The sequence below is a fragment of the Temnothorax longispinosus genome, chromosome 3 (genome assembly GCF_030848805.1).
Source record: "Temnothorax longispinosus isolate EJ_2023e chromosome 3, Tlon_JGU_v1, whole genome shotgun sequence".
Classification (NCBI taxonomy): Eukaryota; Metazoa; Arthropoda; class Insecta; order Hymenoptera; family Formicidae; genus Temnothorax; species Temnothorax longispinosus.
The window spans coordinates 13,529,969-13,540,593 of NC_092360.1; the positions used below are offsets into that span (position 1 = coordinate 13,529,969).

At 32.1% G+C, this 10,625-nt stretch overlaps 1 pseudogene; it reads left to right on the forward strand.

Moving 5' to 3' along the window:
• The first annotated feature begins 974 nt into the window (after nucleotides 1-974).
• LOC139809774 (transmembrane protease serine 11B-like protein) lies at nucleotides 975-6,183 on the forward strand (annotated as a pseudogene).
• The last annotated feature ends 4,442 nt before the right edge of the window (nucleotides 6,184-10,625 follow it).

Consider the following 10,625-nt stretch of genomic DNA (forward strand, 5'->3'; position numbering starts at 1 on the left):
CAAACTCCCATGTATTTCGCGCGACCAGCGTTAGTGGCGCTCTCTGAAATAGTGATCCGACTTTGAGCTTGGTGGAGGCCTCGAAGCACTGTGATGAGGTACCCTGGCGGAAATATTTCTACAAAATGTAAAAACTAAAAATATAATTGCCAGAATCTATTAAATTCTACATGAATTTAAGAAGTACTACAAAATCCTACATGAAATGCTAGAATTGGAACCACGTTTGGAAATTTTGTAGTATTCTCAAGTATATATAAGCAGATGTTTTAATTTTTTAAGATTTTGTTTCTTCTTAAATTTTTAAATTTGTAGATCTTTGTACTATTTTTTAAAATTGTAATTTTTCATAAATACTACTTGCAATAATTCTTGATTTGAGAACATTGTAATTGTGGTACTATTTCGTAGATATTTTCGACAAAAAAATAACCATTTCTACAAAAAATTAAATATTTAACAAAAATGTACAAATTTTTATTTATAGTTAAATTTTGTAGTTATTCATAGAAAGTTTTTCCGCAGGGTAGGTAGGACTTGAGCCTTTTTTGTCCGATGATGACGCAGACGGTAACTGCACGTGTGTTCTAGGTCCTCGTACTGTTACGAGCGAGATGTTACGTAAATATAATGTTGAATAAAGTAAGCAATTGTCTACTAAAAACTTGTTCTAGCACAAGCAAGTGATGAGTGAAGGAGAACGACGTCTAACGACATACCGTGCGCGCGTTTGGTGCGCACGAAGATGTCTCGCATCTCTGTTCTTCTGACGGGAATACGGCAGGAGCGGAAGGTACGGCTTCCTGCTCCCTAAAAGCGGCGCACCAGATCGACCAGCTCGTGGTCTGCTGTGCTTTGAATTACTTTGAAAGCATAAACTGCGTGAGCATGGAGAGACGTCGCGCTCAACAGCCCTTCCCTTGGCGAAAATTATTTAGTAAGAGATTGGCGGTATCATAGTCGGTCTTTATTTAAAACTGTCTTAAGTACAATCTTAAGATGTCATGAACTAATCATAGAGCTGTATTAGCATCTACGGTTTTGAAATAAGTTCCGACTATGAATACCGGCCATTGTGTTTACATTTGTTTATGAAGATAAACTCGACAGGGTCGTCAGCCAAAAACGGCGGATGGCCAACGGAAGCCCCCGGATATGCGGCCAAATTGTACTGCGCTTCGTCGTCGAGCCTTGATATAGTGAAAAAGCGAGGAAGAACGAACGTTTTGGAAGTGAGGCTCACCGTCATCTTCCCGCGGGTTGATCTGGATTTCGAATCTCCAATCCCGAAGATAGCACGGCGGAATGAGAGTGTTGCAGGCGTAGGCGCTGCAACAGAGATTCGGAAATCGACTCGGATCTCTGGTCGATGAGGACCCGTGCGGTATGAGGATCTCTTTCTTTTATTAATAATACTAATAATTTATAACAACTTATTAACGATTACTAATGCGCGACAGCAGTCGCGCATACTGTTATCAAAAAGCGCGATGAGAGTCGCGTGACTTTACAGAGAAAAATAATTATTGTACAGCCAAGGAAAGCACTATTTATTTATTTTTTTCTTTTAAGTAAGTTTTTTTATAACAAAAGAATATTTTCTTACTAATAGTTTTCAATATCTTGACACAAGTCTTGAAAAGCCAGAATCTTGTTTTGAGTAAATGTAATACTTACAACGACTTTATGTAGATTTGCGGATACACCTTATCAAATACTTGATCCGCAAATCGATTATAAAGTCATTATAAGCATTACATTTACTCAAAACAATATTCTTGACTTGTGTCAAAGATATTTGAAAACTATTACTAAGAAAATATTCTTGGGTTAAAATAAACTTATTTAAAAAAGTAAATAAAATAAATAAAGAGTGCTTTTCTTGACTGTAGAATAATTATTTTTCTGTGTGCAGCCTTTTATGAAACATGGAGGAAAAAACTTTAATGATTCTTCATGCTATTAAAAAAGAAGAAGAGGAAGAAATTACATTATTATTATTTTGTAAAAGCTATAGGAGTGCTTCAAATGATTTGCTTATTGCAAGAGAGACAGAAGAATTTCCAAAAATTTATAATTTTTCATCTTGGGGGTCATATAACCATTTACTTGTTCACCAATTCACACAGCATAAAATCATTTATGTTGTGGATCGTTAATTTAATTAAAAAGTAGAACTTGCCAAAATATTAGCGACAAACTGCTCCAAATACAATTGAGTGAACTGAGCCGCGCGGCTAGACTGCTCCAGGAGCAGTTGAGTCGCGCGATTCTGAATCGCGCGTCGTCACAAATCGCTAGAGTCGCGCGACTAAAACGCGGGATTGGCAATAGTTCCATTGTATTACATGCAAAGTAAAAGATGCGCGCCTGCAATCGCGCGGCTTGAGCGTCAAAAATCGCGCTATTTGCGATTTTAACGGGTAAAAGATTGATGTTATTTCTTATTTCTTGTAACATAATATTTCTTCTAACACTCGATCGCTAACACGTTGCTTAAATAACGATTCTACTAGAACTGGTATAGAGCTAAATAAAGTATTTATATTTCCGTTTATAGATGGGGAGTTCATAATTGTCAACCGGAAGAGGCTGTTGGAGTCATCTGCAAGACCGCGGTCAACCACTTGTCAGGAGAGGTTGCTGGAAATGCGACAATAGTCCAACTTGCATACCGACTCCTTTTATTTGCGACGAGGTGGTCGATTGTCCAGATCATTCCGATGAGAATCCGGAACATTGCGATGTAAGAGAGTTGAGAGAAAAGTAAAATAGATAGACTTGTTTATTTTTTATATGATTTCGGTTTCAGGCACCGTTTGAGTTGCGCTTGGTGAATGGCAGCAATCCTATGCAAGGAAGGGTAGAAGTGCGTCATCATGGCGTGTGGGGTACCGTGTGCGATGATGATTTCACAAATGCTACGGCGAATAGTCATTTGCAGATCTTTGGGATACGGTGGTATCGCAATAGCTAAGAAAAATGGTTTCTTTGTGGGCCTGGCCAAGGACCAATATGGCTCGATGAAGTATTACATTTGTAGCTCACATTTAATTTTATTTCTTGCAAAAGAGATTGTTATTTGAACAATCTTTGTTGTAAAAGATCTTTAATTTACATTTGAGTTATATTTATATTTGAGATTTTCCTTGTTTAATTTTTAATTCTTATTTGTCTTACTTTTAACATTTCTTTAAATATATATACCTTATATTTAATTAATATACCTTCAATGTCCTAATTATTTAGCTGTTTTTAATTGATATTTATTAGTATCTAAAATAATTTTTTTAATTTTTGCAAAATAGGTTTTCTGTCATGGAAACGAATCGCAATTATATCGATGCGAACATAATCATTGAGGTCAACATAAATGCGATCATAACGAAGACGCAGATGTAATTTGTCACCTGGAGATGTTAACAACGCCCAAGTAAATAAAACAATTTTCATTCATTTATCACAATTTTTGAGACTAAATGTTATCATAGGCTGTGCATTTGAGATACACTTTACAATAATATTAGAACTTGAAATATTTATATAGGTACAGAAAAGTATGTGTAAATACTTAACTTTTTAACTCCAAATGGGGCAAGGTACTCTTCCTATAATAATTATGTAAAAAAGTTTGTTTTATAAATTTTTCAAATTAATATCTTGATAATCGTTAGATTATCGGAACCACCTCCAACGATCTTAACTTTGACATATGTTGTAAACGACGTGTCCGTAACATGCGAGATGGAATACTTCGTTATGGAACCAAAGAAGAACATTGTGACTATTGCATAGCAGCTTAAATTTGTGTTAAACGTCTTTATAATTACTCTGAAAGAATTGATCAATTAATCACAATAATTATATATCTACTAACAAACTATATAATTATAAAAGACAATAAATAGAGTACTATTACATTGTCCAGTAAATAAAAATTATTTAAGTACTTATTCATTATACGCCACTTCCAATTTTGTCTATTTCAACGTACAACGATTATTCTTAACATAAAATAGTTTCACATGGGTTTACAATTTTGATGCAAAAAGCGAGATCCTGCATCGGGATTTGATTCGGATAACGAGGTTATATATAATTTACATTTTGTTCCACATGAGTAATGCAATTTTCACATGATTAAAATCTCTTGGAACTTTCATGTGTAACAAATGTTTAAAAAGTTAGGGCACTATTGCACCAGCATATTCTTAATTGCGACCAATCAAGTTAAAAAAGTCCTGTACCACTTTTTCCTCCGACAAATCTCCGCTCCACTTGGGACTCTTGGGAGTTTATGTTCTGCCAATAATCTTGGAAGTATAAAGATTAATTGTTTAAAAAATATACGGTAAAATATGACTTGACATAAGTCGTAATAATTATATTATTGATAACAATCTCAAAATAGACAAAACTTTATAATAGCTCTTTTGCACATGTGTATGCATGATTTGTTCGTTTATTTCCCGCTGTTTCTTCTTATTAAGCAGCCATACTGGATAAACAGCCAAGAACATCCGGAACAAAGCATTAACGAGCTACTTCCGTCAAATTGTGGTCAGCGCGCCAAAGATTTCGATGACGATTTCGGACTTAATATTTCAAAAAGTAGTGCATGGCTCCATTGCACCAAAAGGCACTTATCCCTGGCAGGTAAATAATTTTTACTGCAAAGAAAATGTTAGATTTATTTTTTTGTTTAATGTTAAAATAAATATTGCGATCAGATGTGTAGCGAGATATTAGTGATACAAGAGATTGTTAAATAATATTTAGGCCAGCATTCGAGTTCGAGGGCACAGTCGATCAAATCATTGGTGTGGTGCTGTTATTATATCACCTCTACACGTGTTAACAGCGACACATTGTTTAGAAGGTTACAACAAAGGCACCTATTTTGTATGTGCGGGAGATTATAACACGGATGTAAGTAAATCAAGTAAATATATATAGTTATATATCATCACAAAATTCCCAAAAATATTTACATGCATATATTCGTTAAACAATTCAGACATTGCACTTTTATTTATCTTGTGTTTGACATTATCAGATAAACGAAGGAACGGAAGTGGAAGCCAATATCGAGGATTATTACGTGCACGAAGACTTTCGTAAAGGTAATAGGATGAACAATGATATTGCTTTGGTTCTACTTAAAGGCCTGGCATTCCGCTTGGCAAAGATATCATGCCAATTTGCTTACCGTCTGAAAATACTGAATATTCGCGGGATTGAATTGCACGATCAGCGGATTCGGCGGTATTGAAACAGGCAAGACGAGTAAGTGAAATATATTGGAGAGAATTACTTTAAACTGAATCTCGTAGGATGCACACACTTCAGATTCTTTTGCAGCGCAATCAAAGGATTTACGACATGGCTGAGTGCCCTTGTTAGATCAGTCAGTTTGCCAGCTAGTTATGTTTATGGTGAAGGTGCCATAAGCGACGGAATGATGTGCGCTGGATATCTTGATGAGGGTATCGACTATCGACACATGTGATGGCGATTCTGGAGGCTCTTTAGCCTGCTACCATAATGGTAATGTTGAAATATAATCAATAAATTAATTATAATGAAAAATCATATCATGTACGACGGGCCATGTACAACAATAATTTTTTAAATATAATATAGATTGCAGTCAAATTGTAAAAATATATTTATATATAGGATGGGCAAGTAATAGTAAAATTCAGAAAATATTATAAAAATTTTTGTATCTAGAAAGAATATAATTCTTTATAATTTTTTACTCGAGAATTAAAGTTTGCAAATTCTATTTTAAAAAAGAAAATATTATATTCTGAATTAAATTTATATTTGTATTTGTGACAGCACTGTTAAAATTTGTATTCTCTTTTATGTTAGGAGCTTTCAGTTTATACGGAATAACTAGTTGGAGTCAACATTGCGGCAAAGCGAATAGACCTGGAGTTTACGTCCGCGTAGCGTATTATCGTCGTTGCATCGATCAAAAAATTAGGGAATCGCTAGTAAGTAGATAAAATGTCGAAATTAAAGAATTTTCGATCACACATGAGTGTTCGTGCTTCTTATTATTTTTCTTACAAATGGCAAAACTAAATTTAAAAAAAATTGGTTTTAAATTGATAACTGGACCGATGTATATTAACGATAATCTATTCTAAATAATAATATTTTATCGTTGCCTGTGTAAATAAAATACTTATTTTGACATAATATCCATTCTGTCCATTTTTTTGTTAATTTATTTTGACATTTACGCGTACTTCGTAAATATCTGTCATAAAATATAGAAATAACAATAAAATAGTCCAAATAATTCTGTTAATTTCCAGTTTATTTCGTAAGACATCTTCGTTTCCTACAGTAATTGTAATTGTGGATTTTCTGTGACTTTTACATGATTGAGCCTATTTTATGTGTACAATAGCCCCAATATATTTAATCCGAGGCGACTCAGTCCAAGGTGACAATTCAACGGATGGCATTTATAAAAATTGAATGGAAGATATATATAGCTGCAAAAGAAGGCTATGTTTTCAATGTAAACTTATATAGCTGTCTATAGTGAATAACATTACGCTATTTTATGATTGATTTATTATCAGAATAGATCAGACAAAAACTAAAATTGTTCGCTTATTAAATTATTTCTTACAACATTAATTTTCTTAAAAGGCATATGAATATAAAACCAATGAGAACATTATAATTAGTATATAAAATATCACGATATCAAGAAACAACACATATCGATTTTTATATAAAATTTGGAAAGATTGTCTTATACTTTAACACGAAGATTGTACCGAAAGTCATGATGGCTAATTTGCAAAAATCTAAGATTTTACAAGCAGAGAAGACATATACATATCAGACAGTTCTACGAATATTTCTCTATTCTTCTGCAAATCTCTAGCTAGATTAATATGTTTTGTTAAAGTTCTCACAAAAAATTTAAGGATACCATTATAGCGATAAAAGTTTGTTTCAGCTTTTTGCTTAAAATGTCGTATTGTATTTTTGATACTAACAAAATTTATGCTAAAAGATTTATATGCATCAATAATCATCATTTTCGGTGCAATCTTTGTAGAACTGAAAGTCCAACTTTCATATTTATGTCATATGTCATATTGATTTATGTTATAGCGTATATCATATCGATTTTTGTTGCGTTTACAAACGTTTGCGAATAAAAAGAAGTTTATAAATTATATTAGGTACATGATTGTTACAATTTTTTCTTGGCAAAAAATTAATGATCTTAAATAACAATCTTGTAAATAAGATTTGCCGTTTGAAATTTGCCATAATACCATTTTTCAGTGCGTATGCAGAAAAAAAATAATTAGAGATATGTTAAATACATCAATTATATTTGCTATGAAATAATGAACAAAAGGTGAATTGTTCATAAAATTCTAAAAGGAGATATCCTATCTGCCATATGTTGCAATTACGACTTATATTACTTAAGACTTAAGGGAATGTTGATCAAAAATATGTGCGCTTAATATGGAAATTAATATTAAGTCTAACTTGTAAATTCGCTTAATTTAAGCATAAAATGGCCCGAATCTGTGTCACTGGGAAATATGTCATAACGATTTATCACAATAATATACCTAATAATAAATTTATAAAACGCTATATAAATAAATATAAAATGTACTTTTCAAAATATTTGGATAATAGCATAATAGTTTCTTTAGAAGTTTAGAACATTACGTAATAGAGAAAAGACTATAGAAGACTGTGTTGTACAGTGTACAGCGCACTTGTGCAATGGGCATTTTGATAGAATTGGAAGTCTCGAGAAATTTTATAAATAATTTTTATAAATAATTTAAATTTAAATATTGTTAAATTGGTGGTAATACATAATAACATAATTACATATTTATAACGATAATCTTATAATCTCATTTCGCTATGTTTTGCATAATAAAATTTATGTTTTGCATAATAAATAAAACGTGAATTTAAATAAATTAATTATTTGGCTAGTCGGGTCGAACAAAAACGACTTCTGTTTTAAATAAAATTTAATTTTTACACCTAACTGTTTTGTTTTTATTTTATTCCAGTTATTAAAAGTTTAATAAAACTCGGACTGGCATATAAAATGCAACGAATCGGATGTTACAACATGCTTTTCATTTAGCGACACAAGTCGACACAAGCGTCATTTTGTCTCTTTTCATCTAGTCAGCAACAAGAATAGAGTGACGCTTGTGTCGTTAACTAGAAAGCACCTATTAATATCATATTTTTAAAACGTATTGCATATTTTGCATTCTGTGTAGAAGGCGCTAAATAAACATCGTATGATTCATGTAATATTTGAACAAAACGCATATTTTATGTAATATAATATTATTAATTTTATGATATATATTTTCTGCGAAAAAGATCTTTTGCTTCACCGGATACTTTAATGGGTTTATTTTACGAATGTTTGAATATTACGCCCACGACTTAACCTGAACGAGAGCTTTATTTCTTTGCATAAACTGTTACTTAAGACTATACTTTTACACCTCAATTAAAAGTCATTGTTTATATTAATTATGTATTGCATATTTTGAATTATTCTATAATGTATCAGTAGAACAATGTATATAGATTGAGAACAATGTATATAAATTTATTCAACATTTTCTGAAAAAATAAGGAGAAACTAAAAAATTTATTTACGAAAAAAGCACATTATGAATAAAAGCAGCTCATTATAACGGTATTTCTAAGAAATAAAGATATTAATTTATAAAACGTTTTTATATTGCAGATTTTCAATGGAATTGTATATTTAAAGGTTCGTGTAAAAAGAATAATTATATTATAGGTAGCTATCAATGCACTATGCGTGAAACACTACCGTTTCTTTTGAGCTGCATATGTTGATAAAATTATTACTGATTATAACCAAATTTTATTCTTTTGTACAATTTAAAAATAAATGTCTCATATATAAGAATGTGTTATTATATCTTCTATTAGTTATAATTATTAATAACAGTGAAACAAATATTGCAAAATAAAAAATAAAGAATATATTTAAAATGTTGTAATTATTTAAAATAATATAAAATAATAATGCATAAGAATCTAATATTTAATTTTAAAATGGCTTTTAAATTAAAAATGCGATAGCGCGCAATTATTTTAATGTATATTTCATTGTATAATTGTAATAAGAATGTTATATTGTTTTTCTAATCCGAGACAAATTAACATGAAAGGGCGCCTTATTTTTTTTTGCATAAACAATTACTTTGGGCTGTTTTTACACCTCAATTAGAAATTATTGATATTACATATTGCATATTTTAAAATATTATTTAAAGCTTTCACGTAGCAGTGCTGAAAACAGCCACCTTAAAAGTTATCGTTAAAATCGAGAGAGAGAGAGAGAGAGAGAGAGAGAGAGAGAGAGAGTCTTCAATTAAATTTAAACTTACAAGGGTTATTTACAAGTATATACCGGTTGTTGCGTCGACATACGGGTTAGCATGACGGGTTGTCCATTCGTGCAGGCGCGCATGACACAATGAGATTGACCGAGACGCGATCAAAAAGTCTTCGCGGAACTCCCGTCACGTTATGCACGGATCTATAATTCGGTTGCGAGAACGGAAAATTCGCTGCTTTCTATAATGCTCCCTGATAGCTGTGAATGTAAACGTATACTCTTACAGAAAAGTTGTAAGTTGATTGGCTCATATGGTTTTTAACTTTTAAACAATCAACTTGCAACTTTTCTGGTAAAAGCAGAATTTTTGCATACGTTTCTCTTTCGAATAAATTTAGGAATCGAGCCTCAGACTGAGCATCGTTTCGTCACGAAAATCCTTTGATGGACCGACAAACGACGGATCGCGTTAGTGTGTGCTCAGAACGTGTATCGAAGCAAAATCGATACGTTCAATTTACAGAGTACTCGTGCGCGGAAATCGTTCGTAATCGGACGTAAAAATAAAATACTTAATTGTTACAAAATACTTGTTATAAAATACTTACTGTTTTGCCAATTGTTGTCGATTTAAATATATTATTTTTGGTAAAATACTTAAGTTAGTACGCACCTTTAGAATTTTTTCCTTTCCTTCTTACTCAGCTTTTTACATATAAGAATAAATCCTTGTTATTTCAGCGTATCCGTCATGTCACGTAACAGCTCTCATTTATGATTAATGCATAAGGACGTTTTTTAAAGCACATTAAGCAGCTGGAAATCGGTATAGAAATTAAGCATCTGCACTTTAAACAGAAGATAAAACTTTATTAGAACATTAATAACAAAATTAAACAAAGAAAATTACAATAAATTACACAATAAATGTTCAAAATTGCTTCCTTTGACTTTAATATATTTTTGAAGCTGTTTCAGGTTTCAGAAAATTGTTCACAATGGTCGCGCACTGCTGGATGGTAATTTTATCCCAGGCACGTTCCAGGACCCCTTTAAGGAATTTCGTTGAAATAAAACGAGCCCCAGAGATCTGTTCCAAGACCACACAGAAAAGTCCATGGGGTTCAAATTTAACGAGTTTGGCTGCCAAACATCCTTGCCTGAAAAGCAGCCCTTCGCACCTCGCGTCAAATCAGTCGGTGCCTAATCTTTTGAA